The sequence below is a fragment of the Anabrus simplex genome, chromosome X, assembly GCF_040414725.1.
Source record: "Anabrus simplex isolate iqAnaSimp1 chromosome X, ASM4041472v1, whole genome shotgun sequence".
Classification (NCBI taxonomy): Eukaryota; Metazoa; Arthropoda; class Insecta; order Orthoptera; family Tettigoniidae; genus Anabrus; species Anabrus simplex.
The window spans coordinates 109,248,803-109,269,800 of record NC_090279.1 but is presented as its reverse complement, the minus strand read 5'-3'; the positions used below and the strand labels follow the sequence as shown (position 1 = coordinate 109,269,800).

At 39.1% G+C, this 20,998-nt stretch overlaps 1 protein-coding gene across 4 annotated transcripts in view; it reads left to right on the top strand.

Moving 5' to 3' along the window:
- Positions 1-20,998, top strand: part of LOC137496899 (uncharacterized) — a 374,642-nt gene that overhangs the window by 25,026 nt on the left and 328,618 nt on the right. Inside the window, exon 1 of one of the 4 annotated variants that reach the window (XM_068230588.1) lies at positions 11,841-11,899. The exons of 2 other annotated variants lie outside the window; for them this stretch is intronic. The gene's annotated coding sequence lies outside the window, so the exon portion shown is untranslated. Of the gene's footprint in view, positions 1-11,840; positions 11,900-20,998 lie in introns of those variants that run through there. One more of the 4 variants, XM_068230590.1, reaches the window with a different exon arrangement.

Here is a 20,998-nt window from a genome sequence, read left to right as displayed (position 1 = left end):
TATGAAAGTCCTTGTAAAATAAAGTCATAAATGAAATTAAAAATACACTTTTCTTCAGTAACATAATATTACAAATATTCAGTTACATATGCACATATTATAACAAGGTATTTAAAATATTACAATTAAAATGATTTACGAACTGCTTTAAAGCTGCATTAGTACTGTAATTATACATGATGGTAGTGATGTTACCGAAGATAATAATGATGATGAGCTAGATGGTATAACTAGAAACTAGAATATTAACTAAAGTTATGAGGTTAACAATAGGAATCAGCAAAGAGGGATTTTAACTTAGAACAGAAAACAATTAAGCTATTTGTTTACATTGTTTTACTATGGATGTGTATGTAGTTGCAAATATATCTATTCTATACTCATTGCTATATTTATTAAATATTTTCATTGAGTTTAACACTGGTGAATTACTATGTTGTTGGGTTCTTGATCTAGAGCAGTAGAAAGTAACATATTTCGGGCGTGTAGATGGATTAGGGACAGACAAGTTGAACAGAGAGAGCAAGTTAGAGCTACCAATAAGATTGTTAAATAATTTGTAGACAAATAGAAGAACTGCAATTACTCGTCTTTTTGCTAAGGACTTATAGCCAAGTTGTTTCATTAAGTCATCATACGAATCAAATTTAGGATAATTATTAGTTATTTTGTACGTAAGGTATCTAAGAAATTTGTTTTGCACCATTTCAACTTTGTTTTCATATAGTTTAAAGGTGGGATTCCAAATGGTCGGTGCATATTCTAGCCGACTTCTTACAAAGGAGTTGTATAATAGCTTTATTGCCTCGGGATTTGTGAAGTCACGTGTGCATCTCTTAATAAATCCTAATATTCTGTAAGCATCTGCAACTACTTCGTTTATGTGCAGAGAGAACGTCAATTTAGCGTCAAAATGCACGCCAAGATCCTTGATAAAATTCACTGATGACAGATTAGTATTCAAAATATTATACGAGTGACTAATTTTATTTTTATTCCTGGAAAATACCATTACATGACACTTGTTAATGTTAAAATCTAACTTGTTAATAACGCTCCAATGTGATATGCTATTGAGGTCTTTCTGAAGAAATCTACAGTCCACCTGTGAACGAATGGTTTTGAAAATTTTTACATCGTCTGCGAATAGCAATATGTTTGAATACTGTACGCATTTAGGAAGATCATTAATAAGTAGTAAGAAGAGTAATGGTCCAAGATTTGAGCCCTGTGGGACACCAGATCGAGTATTGTAATACAGATTCAAATCCTTTATAAGACACAAATTGTTGTCTATCAGAGAGATATGATGCAAATAATTTTATTAAGGAGTGAGAGAGTCCATAATAAGCTAATTTATTTAAAAGTACACCGTGATCAACTTTATCGAATGCTTTTCTAAAATCTGTGAAAACTACATCCACTTGGCCTCCTGTATCCATGGCTGCCGACACTTCATGAGTGAACTCCAACAAATTTGTCGTCGATTTCCCCGGTCTGAAGCCATGTTGGGAGTCACTGATGATAATTTCTACATGTTCGAACAGATGCCGATATAGGGTTTGTTCGTAGACTTTTGCTAATGCGGAAGAAATTGCAACGGGTCTGTAGTTATTAATTACTGACCTATCCCCGGATTTGTGAAGCGGACTAACTCGCGTTGTCTTCCACTTTGTAGGAAAAGTTCCAGTTTTTAGCGAAATGTTAAAAATAATTGAGAGAGGGTGTAATAAAATATCTCCACAGCCTTTAATTACATACGGAGGGATTAGATCTGGGCCTGCGGCTTTTTTAGGTTTCATCTTGCGTATTGCGTTTTGAATTTCGGTAGTACTAATTTCATTAACATTTAGTACATTCATCAATGGATCTATTTCCGTATTCTCATATTTCGGTAAATCATACCGCGCCCGTTTCTCTGAGTATACAGATGAGAAGTAGCCTGCAAAACTGTCAGCAACAGATTTGTCGCTTATTAGTTCTTTTCCATTGTATTTCATTACACTGACATAGGGGTTTCTTTGCTTACTTTTAACGAATGCCCAAAAGTTCTTAGTATCTACGCCGATTTCGTGCTCTACCTGCCCGATATAGGCTTTATACGCGATGCTTATATCTTTCTTAACACTTCTTCTTAATTTTTTGAATTTCAAGAAATGGGAAGTCTGATTTTTCTGCCCTTCGCGCATTTTCCTGTGATGGTATGCTTTCCGCCTAATATTTCTTATTATCTCTTGCGTAAACCAACAAGGGTATCGTTTCTTTTTCCTGACGGTTGCCGGAACACAGACATTTAAAACAGAATAAAATTTAGAATAAAATATATCTAGTGCCTGGTTAACATCAGTGTAATTTTCCAGAAAGCTCCAATCTATGTGTGAAAGTCCTCTGTATAACAATTCAAAATCTGCCTTGTTATAATTGTATACAATTTTATTTCCCTCATCATTACATTTTTCTCCCTTTTTTTGGTAACAAAAAGTAATGTTTAAGGCCGGATGATGTTTGTCCTCTGGTACGAGAGGATGAAAGTTTTGGTCGACAGTAATGTGAGTGATATTCGACAATACTAGGTCAAGCATTCTGCCATTGTTATTAACAACGCCGTTAACATTTCTTAATCCCATGAATTGTAAGAAATTATTCATGCGTACGGACGTACACGTTATATCGTTTTCTTCAATAATTTGTGGTAAATTAAAGTCTCCTAATATTACTAACTGTTTACTATTTAAAATAGGACTGGCTTCAATACCTTCGTAAAATTCATTATATGCAGCCAGTTTAGTACTAGGCGGAAAGTATACCACACATATAAAGATACTATCAAGATTTTCCCTCAGAAGTTTAACACATACATGCTCAGCCGAAACGTCTATGTCAACCTGTGAGGCCTTATATTTGTTGCTGACAGCCAGTACAACACCTCCGCCAAGTTCTTTACCTGTAGATATTTTATTACGATCGCATCGAAATACGTTATATCTCTGATCAAAGAGCTCATAATTGCTAATAGAAGAATTTAGCCAGCTCTCCGTCAAAGCCAACAGATCGAAGTTCTCACCTAATAAGTTTGTATAAAATAAATCAAGCTTGGTCCTTAGACCTCTACAGTTTTGGTAATACACGTTTAATGACTTACTTAGAGAGAACTCTTCAAGTAATGGAGGGAGGAATGCCGGTAACTTTGAATAGAAGCCCTTGCAAAGTGAAAGTAAAGAAGATTAGGCCCACTGCTCTCTGAACATACCTGACTCGGAGTACACTCACTTTCCTAATACTACAGACAATACAATGGACATGAAACATAACTGAATTCATAGCTGGCATTTCTAATTCAACTTATTCAAGTCTTCAGTTTCATTAATTACACATATCTTTGAACCTTCACTCTTTCTTAGTCGTATGATGCCATTTCTTACCCATAGATACCTGTAGTTGTGCTCCGTCTTGAATCTGCGAGCGAGTGCTAACAGCTTCCTCTTCTCCGGCGCCAGGCTTTCGTTCACATAAATGATGTTGTCGTCCGGAAGTCCTAGGTGTCGTGTTGATAAGTTGTATTTAACTCGCCTTCTCTGCATGAAGTTCTCCTTGTCGGAACGTCGAACAAACTTCACGATGATCCCACTGTGAGACTGGCCGGGTAGTCTAGGTAACCGGTGACAGGCGTCAATCATATGTTCTTCTATTTGAAGGTCCAGAGCTCTCCCTATGCCCTTTAAAGTTTCCAGCACGTCTTCGTTGGCTTTCTCTGGAACACCAAATACTTCAAGTGTGTACCTGCGAGAATATTGTTCAGACTCTGTTAATCGAGTACCGAGACTTTTCAACTGAGCTCTGAGATTAGAATTCTCGACCCGGATTGCTTCCACCTGTTCACTAATTTTCCTAATAAGGTCGTCTTGCTCAGCAATAGACTTAGTGTTGCTGTCTGTCTTTTCATGGCAGAGATCTATAGACTTCCCTAGCTCACACTCTCTCTTCATTTGCTCAGATTTGAGTTCCCTTATTTCACTTTGCAGCTCTAATAGCAACTTTACCACGTCCTCAATAGAATAGCACTGCTTTTGACTCGTACTTGCCCCACAACACTTGCCATTGTTCATTTCACTACATTTACCGTGAGCCCATTTTTCACATAGTCCACACTGTACTTTCTTCTTCTTGCCCAGCTCCTTGTCACACACAGCGCAGGTTGCCATGTTCTTGTGTTTCGTTGGCTCCACAAAGAAATTATTAATAATAAATGAAACTGCCGTTCTCAGCTAGTTCTAGTTACGTTTATACGTTCACGCTTGCAGTATTTCACATTTACACTGGTTGCACAGGATATATATCTTTATGTTACACACGATATTACACAATGTTCAGGAGCCGATCATCACACCACTCTTACTCTGCCGCCATACTTGTTCAGACATCCTGCCTGATATCCTAACCCTACTGCTAGCACTTTCCGTGTATAGAATAACAGATTTGTCTTGACTTCTCATGGGCATTATACGATTTCGTGCTAATAATTTGTTGGGCCGCTTTGTGTATTTTGCATATTTTAGAACGTACGTGGTTTATTATACGTTATTTCATGCTTTTGTGCATCTACCTACATTGTTGGTTCCATTCAAAGACTGTCACTCATTTCAACAATGCGAAATGAATGCAGTGCATTGAATATAGGGCTCATTGTTTGTATAGTCACCATAGTTGTAGGATTGATTTCTATTATTATCTTGTCAATAATTGATTACCTGAACTACCGGTATTCATCATGGTGTTTGAATCCGAAGCAAAGGCTGTTCAAAAACGTGGTCTACTTAAAAGGTCATTAACTCACCTTGAAAATTACTTAAAGCAAGATAATATCAACCACTACGAACTGATCTCCAAACAGAATAGGTTGCCAGAAATTTGGAAGGAATTCAGTGCAGTTAGGGAGTATTTAGAATGTGAATTAGACTCAAAATCTAGCGAAACTCACTTCAGAGAGCATGATGAATTTGAAAACAGGTATGATACAATAGTTGGTAGGATTCAAGAATTGCTTTGTTCATTTGAAAGACCCAGGAGTCCTAGTAACACATCCATTGTCTCTGATAACTCTACTCGATCTAGCTGTAGCTTGAAGCTCCCTCCCATTGAATTGCCTGTTTTTAAAGGAGATTTGACAAAATACTTGAGTTTCAGGAACACCTTTCAAAGCTTAGTTATTAACAATACCCGCATTGACAATGTGCAAAGACTACACTACCTATTGTCGTCTCTTCAAGGCGAACCCAGGGATTTGTTAGATAACCTATCCATATGTGCTGATAATTTCACTGTTGCTTGGAATTTAGTTGATGAAAGATACAATAAAAAACGCTTGATTGTTTCACAGCATGTAAAACATTTGCTCAATCTCCATAATTGTACTAGTGGATCTTCCGTTGAATATCGCAAATCGATAAACCAAGTAAAATCTAATCTTAGTGCTGTTGACAATTTAGAGGGTCAGGTTCCACTACATGAAATTTTGCTACAGGAATTGATTCTACGTAAGATCAAGTCCAACCATAGAAGTGAATGGGAAAACAAATTTGCCTCTACTGATATTCCCACACTAAATAATTTAATTGATTTCTTGGAAAGAAAATGTCAAACACTAGAGCTAACAGAATGCAAGAAACCTGTTATTGAGCAAAAACGAGACTTAAAATCCACCCTAAAAGCCCTTCACATTGCCAACAATAGCACTTCCTTGAATTGTAGGTTTTGCAAACTTGATAATCACGGCCTTTCTGATTGTAGAAAGTTCAAACAAGCAAACATTGATCACCGTCGCAAGTTTGTGAGGAAAAATAAACTTTGTTATCTTTGTTTTTCCGCTTCTCATGTTTCTAAACAGTGTAAGCAAAACAAGTGCCCCAGTGTAATGGGCCCCACAACTTATTGGTTCACAAGGAACAAGCAAGTCCCAATAATAACAATAATAATATGAATGCTATCGAAAGCGACTTTCAACCTATTAGGTCGTGTTACGTACATTTAGTACGTGATGAAGAGATGTTAAGTACAGAACAAAAATGGCCAACCAGACACTAGTGGGATCCGAACCCACAACCTCCCGATTTCGCGTCGGTTGCTCTACCAATTGAGCTATGGTGGCCTAGGCCATCTTTGTTCTGTTGGAAAGGATCTAATCTACAGGTCTGGTACTATTACCATCACACTGTAGAGTGCGTTCAAGTTGCCCGTTGAGGGCCAAGTCAATGAATATTGAATTTTCACGACCACATTGTAATCGAAAGCGACTTTCAACCTATTAGGTCGTGTTACGTACATTTAGTACGTGATGAAGAGATGTTAAGTACAGAACAAAAATGGCCAACCAGACACCAGTGGGATCCGAACCCACAACCTCCCGATTTCGCGTCGGTTGCTCTACCAATTGAGCTATGGTGGCCTAGGCCATCTTTGTTCTGTTGGAAAGGATCTAATCTACAGGTCTGGTACTATTACCATCACACTGTAGAGTGCGTTCAAGTTGCCCGTTGAGGGCCAAGTCAATGAATATTGAATTTTCACGACCACATTGTAATCGAAAGCGACTTTCAACCTATTAGGTCGTGTTACGTACATTTAGTACGTGATGAAGAGATGTTAAGTACAGAACAATTGGTAGAGCAACCGACGCAAAATCGGGAGGTTGTGGGTTCGGATCCCACTGGTGTCTGGTTGGCCATTTTTGTTCTGTACTTAACATCTCTTCATCACGTACTAAATGTACGTAACACGACCTAATAGGTTGAAAGTCGCTTTCGATTACAATGTGGTCGTGAAAATTCAATATTCATTGACTTGGCCCTCAACGGGCAACTTGAACGCACTCTACAGTGTGATGGTAATAGTACCAGACCTGTAGATTAGATCCTTTCCAACAGAACAAAGATGGCCTAGGCCACCATAGCTCAATTGGTAGAGCAACCGACGCGAAATCGGGAGGTTGTGGGTTCGGATCCCACTGGTGTCTGGTTGGCCATTTTCGTTCTGTACTTAACTTCTCTTCATCACGTACTAAATGTACGTAACACGACCTAATAGGTTGAAAGTCGCTTTCGATTACAATGTGGTCGTGAAAATTCAATATTCATTGACTTGGCCCTCAACGGGCAACTTGAACGCACTCTACAATGTGATGGTAATAGTACCAGACCTGTAGATTAGATCCTTTCCAACAGAACAAAGATGGCCTAGGCCACCATAGCTCAATTGGTAGAGCAACCGACGCGAAATCGGGAGGTTGTGGGTTCGGATCCCACTGGTGTCTGGTTGGCCATTTTTGTTCTGTACTTAACATCTCTTCATCACGTACTAAATGTACGTAACACGACCTAATAGGTTGAAAGTCGCTTTCGATTACAATGTGGTCGTGAAAATTCAATATTCATTGACTTGGCCCTCAACGGGCAACTTGAACGCACTCTACAGTGTGATGGTAATAGTACCAGACCTGTAGATTAGATCCTTTCCAACAGAACAAAGATGGCCTAGGCCACCATAGCTCAATTGGTAGAGCAACCGACGCGAAATCGGGAGGTTGTGGGTTCGGATCCCACTGGTGTCTGGTTGGCCATTTTTGTTCTGTACTTAACATCTCTTCATCACGTACTAAATGTACGTAACACGACCTAATAGGTTGAAAGTCGCTTTCGATTACAATGTGGTCGTGAAAATTCAATATTCAATATGAATGCTACAAGTTCTGCAATTGTTTCACCCACTGCCATGAAGGTTGTTTCAGGACTAGGTTCTAATGTTTTGCTGAGCACAGCGTGTGTAGGAATAAAAAATAGCTCAGGAGAGATTATACTAGTTAAAGCTTTGTTAGACTCTGCGAGTCAATTATCCTTTGTGAGTTCTGATCTTGTCAAGAAGCTTGGTATCCGTACTAGGTCTTGTCGTCTACCTATTGTTGGTATAGGCAATTCGAATGTGTCTCCTGTAAGTTCCACATGTAACCTTGTTTTGTTCTCAAATGTATCAGATTATACATTGAAGTTGAACTGTGCAGTCGTGAACACAATCACAAGTCCACTCCCTGCGCAGGAAATTGATTGTTCCAATTGGGTTATTCCTGATGATATTATTTTGAGTGATAGGACATTTAATCAGCCCTCTACTATTGATATTTTGCTAGGTGCTGATGTCTACTATGAAATTATGTCTTCTAACATTTTGCATAAGAAGGGTTATCCCGCCTTATTAGACACCGAATTTGGTTGGGTGCTATCAGGCACTTTAATGCCAAGGCTCGTCGTGCCAATCTTGTGAAACTTGATTCTATTGACTCTAAACTCCAAAGGTTCTGGGAGCTTGAAGAACTTCTTCAACCAGTTCTTACTCCTGAAGAAAGGGCTTGTGAAGAACACTTTGTGAATAGTGTTCAAAGAGATGATTCTGGTAGGTTTGTTGTGAAACTTCCTATTCGTGCTGAAGTGCCACCTGTGGCTGAGTCTAAGCATAATGCAGTTAGAAGGCTCAAACAGATGGAAAATAAATTTGCTAAGCTTCCAGACTTGAAAAGGAAGTATGTAGATTTCATGCGTGAATACAGTGAAATGGGTCATATGGAAATTGCTCCTCCAGAGACCTCTAACTCTGTAAGCTTTTACTTGCCCCATCATTGTGTGCTCAAGGATTCTAGCACTACAACCAAGTTGAGAGTTGTGTTTGATGGAAGTTGTGAATCATCAAATGGGATAGCATTGAATTCTATGTTAATGGTTGGTCTTACTACTCAGCCTGACTTGCTGTCCATTGTTTTAAGGTTCAGAACCTATTTTGTTGCTCTTACGGCTGACATTGCTAAGATGTATAGATGTGTGCTAATTCATCCTGACCACAGAAATCTTCAGAAAATTGTGTGGCGTGAATCTACTGATGAAGAAATCAAGGACTACCGTCTTACCACTGTCACATACGGTACAAGTTCCGCCCCTTTTCTTGCCACGAGATGTCTAGTTCAACTTGCTGATGAACACAAGGAATCTCACCCCACTGCATCAGAGATCATTCGCTCTTGTTTTTATGTTGACGACCTGCTGACAGGTACTAGTTCAGTTGAAGAAGCTAAGGAGCTTCAATCAGAAATCTCTTCTGTGCTTGATAGTGCACATTTCCATCTTAGAAAGTGGACGTCAAATTGTCCGGAAGCTCTTGTCAATGTCCCTGTAGAAGATAGAGAAATGTTGTCACCTTGTAACCTCACTAAGGATGAAGCTATTAAAACATTAGGTATCGTGTGGCATCCTAAATGTGATGAGTTTCAGTTTCAAATAAATTTGAAGAAAGCACCTAAGGAAGTCACTAAGAGAAGCATTCTCACTATCATTGCTTCCATATTTGATCCCCTTGGATTGTTAGGATGTGCCGTAGTTAAGTGCAAACTTATCCTGCAGTCTCTTTGGCAGTTGAAAATTGATTGGGATTTTGTGTTAGAACCTTCATCTGAAATTATTGAAATCTGGAATGCTATCTACAGTGAGCTCCCCTTGCTTAATGACCTCAGAGTGCAAAGAAATGTAATGCCCTTTGCTAAGAATAAGGTTATTGAAATCCATGGCTTTTCTGACGCTTCAGAAGCTGCCTATGGTGCTTTTGTGTATATTAGGACAGTATCTGATAATGATGAGGTATCAGTGATCCTGTTGACTTCTAAATCGAGCGTTGCTCCATTAAAACAGCAATCTATTGCCCGTTTAGAGCTTTGTGCTGCTCTATTGTTATCTCGCCTAATGAGTAAGGTAACTGAATCGCTGAAATTGCACATTCCTTTCTCAACATACTGCTGGACTGATAGCACGATGGTTCTGTGTTGGTTACAGAAACCCGCCAATTGTTGGAAAACCTTTGTCGCTAATAGAGTTGCTGAAATTCAATCCCTCACTTCAGTCTCAGACTGGAGACACGTACCTACCCACAGCAATCCAGCTGACCACTTGTCTCGAGGTGTTTTACCCTCACAAATGTTTTCTCTTGATGTATGGTGGCATGGTCCCTCCTGGTTGCACGAATTGTCCCCCGTGTACCCTGATTTTGTTGCCAGTAATACACCATCTGCTGTGAATGCAGAATCGAAACCCTCTTTGAGAGTCTTGCTAGTTAACATGTACCCACCTGAGTTAGAGAAGTTTTCGTCCTTTCTCAAACTTAAGCGAGTTCATAGCTATGTTCTGAGATTTATTACCAATGTTCGCTCCACTAAGGATGCTCATGTCATTGGTCCACTCACCCCTGAAGAATTGAGGATTAGTGAAATGAAAATAATAAGTCTGATGCAAGCTAGTGAGTATGGAAAGGAACTTCATGACTTGAGGTCTAATAATGTAGTTGCCTCTTCGAGCTCATTGAAAACTTTGAATCCATTCCTCGATGATTACGGGTTGTTGAGAGTCGGTGGTCGACTCATGAATTCTCAGTTGGAATACAATGAAAAACACCCTATCATTCTTCCTCCGAAACACTTTGTTACTAAACTGATTGTTAAACATGAACATGAGATGCTATTGCATTCCGGCCCTCAGGCTGTATTGTTTTCCTTGCGTAACAGATTTTGGATTCCACGTGGGAAGACAGTTGTTCGTGGTGTGATCCATTCATGTTACAAGTGCTTCAGGAGCAAACCTCCACTCACGACTCACATAATGGGTCAGTTACCCTCGTATAGAGTTGAACCATCGTTACCCTTTGTTAAGGTTGGTCTTGATTATGGTGGCCCAGTCATCATAAAAGGTGATAACCCGAGGAGTAAGATAAAGTTTAAAGCGTACATTGCTCTCTTTGTTTGTCTTGTCACTAAGGCAATACATCTTGAAACGGTGAAGAGTCTAACAACTCAGGACTTCCTCGCCGCATTTAGAAGATTCACGGCGCGTAGAGGATTTCCAAATCTCATCTTGAGTGATAATGGCACAAATTTTGTTGGAGCCAACAATGAGTTATTAAGATTTATTAAGGATAGCTCTACTGAAATAGAAGAATATTCATCTAATTTGAATGTGAATTGGAAGTTTATTCCACCCTCCAGTCCTCATTTCGGTGGGCTTTGGGAAGCTGGAATAAAGTCCACAAAATCACTTTTAAAGCGGACCCTAGGAAAATGCATTCTTAATTTTGTAGAGCTGAGTACTCTTTTGTATCAAATTGAGTCTGTGTTGAACTCGAGACCTCTCTGTTCAATGACTGACGACCCCAATGATCAATGCTATTTGACACCTGGACATTTTCTAGTAGGGAGACGATTGACCTCCATCCCCTCTCCAGACATATCCAACAGCTCCCGCTCCTGTCTAACTAAATGGAATTTGGTGCAACAGCTGTATCACGATTTTTGGCAGAGGTGGTCAAAAGAATACATACAATCACTTCAACAAAGACGTAAATGGTCTTCTGTAGGGAAGTGGACTCCAACTGTGGGAGATTTAGTGCTTCCAAGGGAGGATAACCTTCCTCCTCTGGTTTGGAAAACTGGTATAATCCAGGAGCTCCATCCTGGTTGTGACAATATTACTCGTGTGGTCAGTGTAAAGACTAAAACTGGTCTTTTGCGCCGTGCCATAGTGAAATTGTGTCCATTGCCAAAGGATGTTGTATAGTTGTATATTTGTATATGTTTATCTGAGTTTCCTTTTTATTCATTTGTCTGTGATGAACATGAACACTTGACTTTGATTTTGAGTGTTGAGATCCCTCAAAGGGGGAGTATGTTGCGGCTTTTGTGTTGGTACTCGTCTGCCGCATTTCATTTTGTAACAGTTGGCAATGTGCTGCTGCGTTTTTGTTTTATACACAGACACTGAACATGGCGACCGGCAGCAGTACACGTGTTTTGGTGTACCTCCGAATTTGTTGTACATAATGTGTAAATATGCAGTGTTTTATTCATGTGTAATAAATGTTTGAATCACCTTGTGAGTGATGTGTTTGTGTCTGCTCGTTTGGGGCAGTCTGGTCCTCCATTTGATTTGTTTCAAAATTGTATTTGTGTGCCTATGGAACTGAACTTTGTTATGTGCGGCCGATATGTTGTTTCGTCGTTCGCAACACTAGAGGATATTTTTTATACCAGTTACCAGTAATTTAGTTGGAACAAAATATTTACAGGAACTCACTTTATTAATTCAGCAATTTCCAAATGGACTCGTATTGGGTGTCAAAATCAGCAGCCTCATGTTTCCGACAAGTTGTTTCATCAGCTGAACGTCTCCGCTTTCGTAGCCATGACTTGACATATGGTTGTGGGTTAAATATATGCACAGGAGGTCCAACGCTGCTTATGAAAATAAGTCTGCTTGATCTTGTAACCAGCAGCCTATTTTTGATTTCGGTGTGGATCTCATTCATGGTACTGAAAGCTCTCAGCTTCTGCTGAAGAGATGGGAATGGTCAGTACAGTCTTGATTAAAGGCATCAGCTCCACTGGAATTTCCTTGGTCTCGACATATTCTAAAAGCATTAATGTACCTCCTCCAGTCTGACACGTGGAAAAAGTCACAAAGGTTGCCAACACTCTCATCACCATAGCAGATATCCAAAGTAGAAATGGAGGGCCAATTATTTTTGTATAGTACCTTTGAATCACTGATAACTTTTGTCATTCTCTCATGTCTCTGCTGACTAGAGCTGGAACCAAGATGAGATGATGTGGACACATTTTCCATAAACCTTTTATTTAAGTTGTTCACAAGACTTCTGAAAAAACTGCTTTCTATCAATTTTTACAACTTTTTAGAATCATGTAAACCTATGTTTCTAAACTTTTTTGTTTTCTGCTGCTTTAAGAACTGTTCTGTAGTATTCTCCAGAAGTTGAGCAACACACAGATTCAAACACTTTTATAGTGCATTTGATTTCATTTTGAGCCTCTGTCAGACTTGTCTCTCTTTTCTGTAACTGTAATGACAAATCAGCTCACTCAAAAAGAGCATCATACATAATTGCAATATTTATAGAAATTCTACACATGTTAACATATTTTCTAGACCTTGGAATTTTGCCCTTTCTTTGGAGTCTCTCTGGCGGTCACTAAAATGTTTTACTAGTGCACTAGAGTTTTCCCAGACAGCTTTTACATTTCTCTGGCTTGATGTTACCCATCTTATTGTAAATATTTTCCAAATCTTCTTAACTCTTTGTTCCAGTGAAGCAGCACAAATGTTGAGTTCCCGTTGATTTTTGGGAGACATGCTGTATAAAGAACTGTCAAAGAAAGAATGGAAATGGTTAACACCTGGAACTTCATTTCTTGTATCAAAAATGGCCAATTCCAAGCGATGGTTTAAACAGTGCCAGATTACTATATCTGGAAATAAATTTAAAAACTGTGCTCCAACTCCATTTTTTCTACCTAACATTACAGAGGCCCCATCACATGCTAGACCAACTACATGTTCTGCCAGAAAGTTTTCATTCTTCCCATATGAAGAAAGATTCTTCAATATCTCTCAAGTAATAACATCTGCTGCAGTTGAATCAAGTTCTATCAAGTCCCAGAAAAATGAAACAACTTCAGAATTATCTGAAAGAGCACATCGCAAACATAATACTAAAACAGATTTTACACGAACTGTTGTTGATTCATCAATCATAATACTGATTCTCCTCTGGTTTTCTATTACAGATTTTGCTATTTTATTTCTCATTTCCTGTGAAATGTGTTCAATAATATTAGCACAACTACAATTTGTTTGAAGAACTCATCCCATATCTAAACCATTTAATTGTTGAAGTTGTAGGTCTACGATGGGTCTATTTCTTTTCGCAATTAAGTATGTTGTTCGAAATACTCGAAGGGTGGATTCTAGGTGTTTGACATTCATAGTGTCCAAGCAACTTTCAAATATCTTTTTATTAGATTCTGATTTTTGTAACATAGCTTTTTTGTGAGATTCTAAATTTTTATGCTCAAATATTTTTTTCCAAAGGCTTGTTTGTTGTTGATTAATATTATTTCCGTTGGGATGAACCTTGCATTCTACCCATACTTTCATTAGCTTAAGTCCTGCCCCTTTAGAAACTCCTAATCCTAATTTACTTTCCTCTTTGCATATACTGCAGCCTAAATTTTTATTTTTCGCAAATAACCACTTGTTCTCTGACAAAAAATAACGGTACTGAGAATCGTTCCAACAGTCTGCAAATTCTTGTGTTCGGTAGCTGGGTTCTTGAATTTCACAGTCGATGGTAGAAGATGTAGAACCATAACCTAGATTCTCCTTTGAATCTGCATTACACATTTCAGCAACATTTAACCCAGGCTCTGTCTTTATACTCACGTCTTTAATGAAACTAATGTTCTTGGAACTCCATTCAGTTTCATTTTTACTTGAGCCATCACACACCTTTTGAGTATTCTTTGATTCTTCATCTTCATCTCTAGCTCGTTTCTTTTAACCCAGCCACTTCAGTAAACTCATGGTCACACTCACAACTCACTTTCACAGCCACTGGAAAACTTGGATGGTACTACGGGGCTACTGATGTTCATTAACTGCAGAGAGATTCCATAATATCTGCTTCACAGCAACACATTGAGCAAAACATAAAATAAAACTTGGATTCACACAAACATAACGAGTGGAAGATAGTTGTTGTGCTCACTCAATGCTCTCCGAATCCAATAACAGTGTAGCCAACTTTAGAGAACCAGAAAATTACCCAGGAATGTAAAAGAGACCATATCTTATGAACATAAAACCGTAAGGTTCGATATTAGCCCGCTAGAATACACGCATGACATTTCAGCGCTATGTATAGATTATAAGATTTTCTTACACAATGTAAAAATGTTACGTCATTCTAAAGCGGGAAAATATTTTCCAGAAGGGCGTTCCGGTCCAACTAAACTACTCCCAGTTACCACATACAGTCTAGAAACTTGCATCCAAACCAACATAAATATCAGCAAACCACAAGCAGTGGGAATGAATTTCTTAAGAACTATGATTAGAAAGCAAGGAGGGACAAAATAAGAAATGCCGACGTATGCCATTTGGTCCAAGTGAAAATATCCCTTAGTGAGACCTGTGTCAAAGCCAGGCTGAAATAATTTGGTCATCTCAAAAGAATGGACCTACAAAGAACAGCTAGAGTGTGGTCTGAGAAGGAATTCAAAAACAAAAGAACAAGAAGTCGGCCAAGGAAGAGATTTGATCGATCAAATTAGAAATGATCTAACTGGACGAGGTCTCGATTTGCAGCAGGTTATGGAAGAACACCTCTACTTGGACAGAAGTAAATGGAGAGCGATCATTCACTGCACCCAGGAAACTGGAGCTGGTTCAAGATGTTGATAATGAGGGAAGTTTGTTGTAACTAGTTGTAACCCACTAATTTTAAACATCAAGGTGGTCTTGCTTCCGGGATTTGTCATGCCCTGTCTTAGAGTAAACCCTCTAAGAATTTTGGTACTACAGAGCCGACTATGCTTTTGGGACTGTAACACCTGTCAGAGAAATACCCACGATTCTTGTTTTCTGGTGACGGCTCTTGGGCGACCGCTTATCTCCGACACACGTGAAGGGATTAACAAGATTCCCACTGTCCCTAACTACTATCTAGTGAAGCCACTGCCAAGGGAACAGGCTTGGGAGAATTAGCGGGCAAAGAAGACTTTGCTGAGTGACTATAATCTGGCATTGTAAGGAGACATGAGAGGTGATGCATAAGTTGGAGGTCACAGGGGCGTAATGTTAGGGCCTGCAGTGCAGGTGGGCCCGGGCCATTAAGGGAACCCACAGACTCCTCGGATAAGAACATATCTAACCTAATGTTTCTTGCGTTGAATGTAACACAGCACAGCTGTAAACATGTTTTACCCTTGATATTGCCCCCTTCATGCCGGGCTCAGCTCGCCGGAGAGCGAGGGTCTCAGAGGTGGACCGTTCGCTATCGGCTGTGCAGAAATTTTTAAAGGCAGGGATAGATGAAGGACTAGCGACAAATGAAAGGAGACTAAAATAGGTTTACACATTTATTAAAACTGACACTCTTTTAAATAAAACAATTAAATTCACAAAATCTGGGTTTGATTCTTGAAAATATCTTCTCCTCGTGCTATCATTTATGAGGGATCTTGCTCAAATTAAAGTTCAACGACTGTTTGTTTCTGTAATAATAAATATAGGAATCATTAATTTACTGTAAAATTTGATTGAAAATCAAAATAATATCTGATATCATTCTCCTATAATGATAATCAAATTGTTTAAATTAAAATATTCCATCTGGATTTCGCTTATTTTTGCAAGAAATGATTATTTCTCTTCCTTATTTAAATTATTGAAAATTATTTAATTCATCAATTTATGGTTAGCAAGTCTTCCTTAGACTTTCCCTTCCAACAATTACTTCATTTTTATAATTATTAATTGAATAAGCGTCTTGTAATAAATTTTTACTTGAACTTATATCAACCTAAATTTTACTCAATTTTATGCAGAAAGTGACTGTACAATAACTAATAATTAAATCTCGTGACATCAGTCCACGGACGTTGCCTTCTCTTATTCACTTTAACTTAGTGAATTAGGCCCTAATCTACCTTAAATTACCATCAAATCTTCTAAAGATTCAAAATTGATCCAATTACGGACATGCGAAATGCTACAAATCGGTCAAAAATTTGACGCACATAGTGGAGAATATCGTCACAAAATCATACAAGAAATATTCATAAAACACAGAATAGGATCAAATCACACATCACACATTCACACATGGGTACACGGCATTATTATAATATTATTTACACGAACACTAACCCATTATTATTAAATTTAGGATTTACTGCAAATTAGGGAAATCATTCTCTAGATGACACTATCACGCACATCCCAGGTATCAATTTAGAATGTGATGGAATTAAGTTTATCACTTATACGTAGAAATTAACTATACAACGATGTTCAAGGAATATTTTAAACAGAAATCATCCCAATTAAGCAAGTAGAATAACTACAACCCAGGTCAAAATATTAGAATACGCGCTTACGGTACATGAGTTGCGGCATTTATTTTTATTCACCTATAATGTCGTGGCTCTCAATTACTCTGCACTGAAGCTCGAAGAAATCATGTCCAGTGACACATCTCTTCCCAAAATTGACTCTAATGGATGCATAAATTATTACTCAAAATATAATGTCCATCTGCAAGTCATACTCAAATTAATAGCGCAGAAAACATACATCTAATTCGTCATTACTCCGTCCGGAGAATTGCCATGTCCCAGGCTTACTTTACATAAAGTGAGCATACGATAATACTTTCCAAGAATGACTAACATTAAACCCATGACCTTATTAAATCGTTTTAGCCCGTAATTAGGTTTAATTATTTTTACTCATTATTATTATTATTATTATATTCCTGACCGTGCATAATCTCACTCGCAAAGCTGTCGTATGAAGTTATTCGGATGACTCTAAACAAACTCGAACCCACAAACATGTCGTACAATCGTAGAATGAAATTCTACACTAAGAAAAACACTAGAACACTGTCCTAATTTGTCTCAATTAATTTCCAAATTATTTCAAAACCAATCAAAATTAACGCGGGGTTCATTTATTTTTTCTCTCTCCTGCCTTCTAAATTCTTAGGACAGTTGAGGTCTCTCTCGATGACATACACTCATTTCTAACTAATAGAACCAATACACACTCATTCCAGAGCACTAACTACCTCTCACCAAAGAAAGAAGAATGAAAAGTCAAACTACTGCAAAACTAATAGAAATCTAAATGAATAAGGTAAGGCTACGTTTACAAACATTTTACAAAGATAGAAAGAAATTGAATTCTTAAAGAATACTCATGTGGGTGGTGTGAACTGGATTCTGGCTGATGACCTAGCACGTGGTCACATCACCTTCCATCGAACAAAGTCTCGCCCATGTCCGACGCCTTACATGCTTAGTGACTCATGGAGGAGCTGAAGATACACAGGAACTTGTAGTATTCTTCGCGGAACTGGATAACCATCTTGCAGTGAACTCGAACCAAGGACCTTCCTTCTTCCAAGTTCTCGTAGAAAGCTGAAACTAACAAAAGTCTTAGCAATAGCCCAGGATACACACACGATGCTTTATAATTTGGATGTAGACACTTATCTTAGGACAACCCTAAATAAAATCGTAGCTAATTTTTCCGAGTGTCTGAATTGCTGTTTATACAGTCCTCGATGCCTTCTCTAATATAAAGTCTTCCCGTGAAGCAAACGACGTCCAGTCTCTTCCGTAGCTGCAGTCAGAGTAATGCTCAAATTTAGCGTTCAGAAGTACAAAACCCTCTATAAAATTTTCCTCTGGAATTACCATTAATTTCCTATCCTAAGATGTAGGTGTGCCCCTTAATTACATCTAATTGGTGGATTTGTTGCATTCCTGTGAAGATTGTCATTTTTATTGGCTGCTCCAGTTTCACGTCACTTGACTTTCCATTTATTGATCGATTGAGATCAGGCTGCTCACCGGGTCACGTGGTACGCACACATGTGTTTGAAGGCCACATAACAGGAATTTCACCCTGCTTCCTCGTTCTCTTGGTAGGTCGGGAAAAACCGGTTCGCAAAGTGACTGGCTCGCACTAGCATGGAAGTACAGAATCTCACCCTCTTGGCGATTAAATAATGTTCCAACACGCTGATGAAATAAATTATTTTCCTTTTACTAAATTATTACCACTTTTGAAGGGGACAGTATAGATGTTGATTCCCATAGGGAATCTGAAATATTTGTCCTGAATGAATAAATTTATAATACCAATATAAATGGTCGGTTATTGGACATTATAAATTTTCCAGCTAACTCATTCTTGGTTGCCAGCGTTTCGCCCTCGCGTGCTAGGGTGGTCTCATCAGTTGGTACCTAGCACACCTACCAATATGCTGGCTAGTGCACACCGTGGAGGCCACTGTGTAGGCTAACTGGAGCCACCGGCAGTGCCAATGCACTAAGAAACTTTGTCTCATTATCAAAAATTGATGCCTGCTTGGCCATCAGATGATATAGATGTTGATTCCCATAGGGAATCTGAAATATTTGTCCTGAATGAGTAAATTTATAATACCAATATAAATGGTCCGTTATTGGACATTATAAATTTTCCAGCTAACTCATTCTTGGTTGCCAGCGTTTTGCCCTCACGCGCTAGGGTGGGCTCATCAGTTGGTACCTAGCACACCTACCAATACGCTGGCTAGTGCATACCGTGGAGGCCACTATGTAGGCTAACGGGAGCCACTGGCAGTGCCAATGCACTAAGAGACTTTGTCTCATTATCAAAAATTGATGCCTGCTTGGCCATCAGATGATATAGATGTTGATTCCCATAGGGAATCTGAAATATATGTCCTGAATGAGTAAATTTATAATACCAATATAAATGGTCCGTTATTGGACATTATAAATTTTCCAGCTAACTCATTCTTGGTTGCCAGCGTTTCGCCCTCGCGTGCTAGGGTGGGCTCATCAGTTGGTACCTAGCACACCTACCAATACGCTGGCTAGTGCATACCGTGGAGGCCACTGTGTAGGCTAACTGGAGCCACTGGCAGTGCCAATGCACTAAGAGACTATCTCATTATCAAAAATTGATGCCTGCTTGGCCATCAGATGATATAGATGTTGATTCCCATAGGGAATCTGAAATATTTGTCCTGAATGAGTAAATTTATAATACCAATATAAATGGTCCGTTATTGGACATTATAAATTTTTCAGCTAACTCATTCTTGGTTGCCAGCATTTCGCCCTCGCGTGCTAGGGTGGGCTCATCAGTTGGTACCTAGCACACCTACCAATACGCTGGTTTGTGCATACCGTGGAGGCCACTGTGTAGGCTAACTGGAGCCACTGGCAGTGCCAATGCACTAAGAGACTTTGTCTCATTATCAAAAATTGATGCCTGCTTGGCCATCAGATGATATAGATGTTGATTCCCATAGGGAATCTGAAATATTTGTCCTGAATGAGTAAATTTATAATACCAATATAAATGGTCCGTTATTGGACATTATAAATTTTTCAGCTAACTCATTCTTGGTTGCCAGCGTTTCGCCCTCGCGTGCTAGGGTGGGCTCATCAGTTGGTACCTAGCACACCTACCAATACGCTGGCTAGTGCATACCGTGGAGGCCACTGTGTAGGCTAACTGGAGCCACTGGCAGTGCCAATGCCTGCTTGGCCATCAGATGATATAGGTGTTGATTCCCATAGGGAATCTGAAATATTTGTTCTGAATGAGTAAATTTATAAATTTTCCAGCTAACTCATTCTTGGTTACCAGCGTTTCGCCCTCGCGCGCTAGGGTGTGCTCATCAGTTGGTACCTAGCACACCTACCAATAAGCTGGCTGCGTATTGAGTGCATATATCAATTTTTGATAATGAGACAAAGTCTCTTAGTGCATTGGCACTGCCAGTGGCTCCAGTTAGTCTACACAGTGGCCTACACGGCATGCAGTAGCCAGCGTATTGGTAGGTGTGCTAGGTACCAACTGATGAGCCCACCCTAGCACGCGAGGGCGAAACGCTGGCAACCAAGAATGAGTTAGCTGGAAAATTTATAATGTCCAATAACGGACCATTTATATTGGTGTTATAAATTTACTAATTCAGGACAAATATTTCAGATTCCCTATGGGAATCAACATCTGTATCATCTGATGGCCAAGCAGGCATCAATTTTTGATAATGAGACAAAATCTCTTAGTGTATTGGCACTGCCAGTGGCTCCAGTTAGCCTACACAGTGGCCTCCACGGTATGCACTAGCCAGCGTATTGGTAGGTGTGCTAGGTACCAACTGATGAGCCCACCCTAGCACACGAGGGCGAAACGCTGGTAACCAAGAATATGCTAGCTGGAAAATTTATAATGTCCAATAACGGACCATTTATATTGGTGTTATAAATTTACTCATTCAGGACAAATATTTCAGATTCCCTATGGGAATCAACATC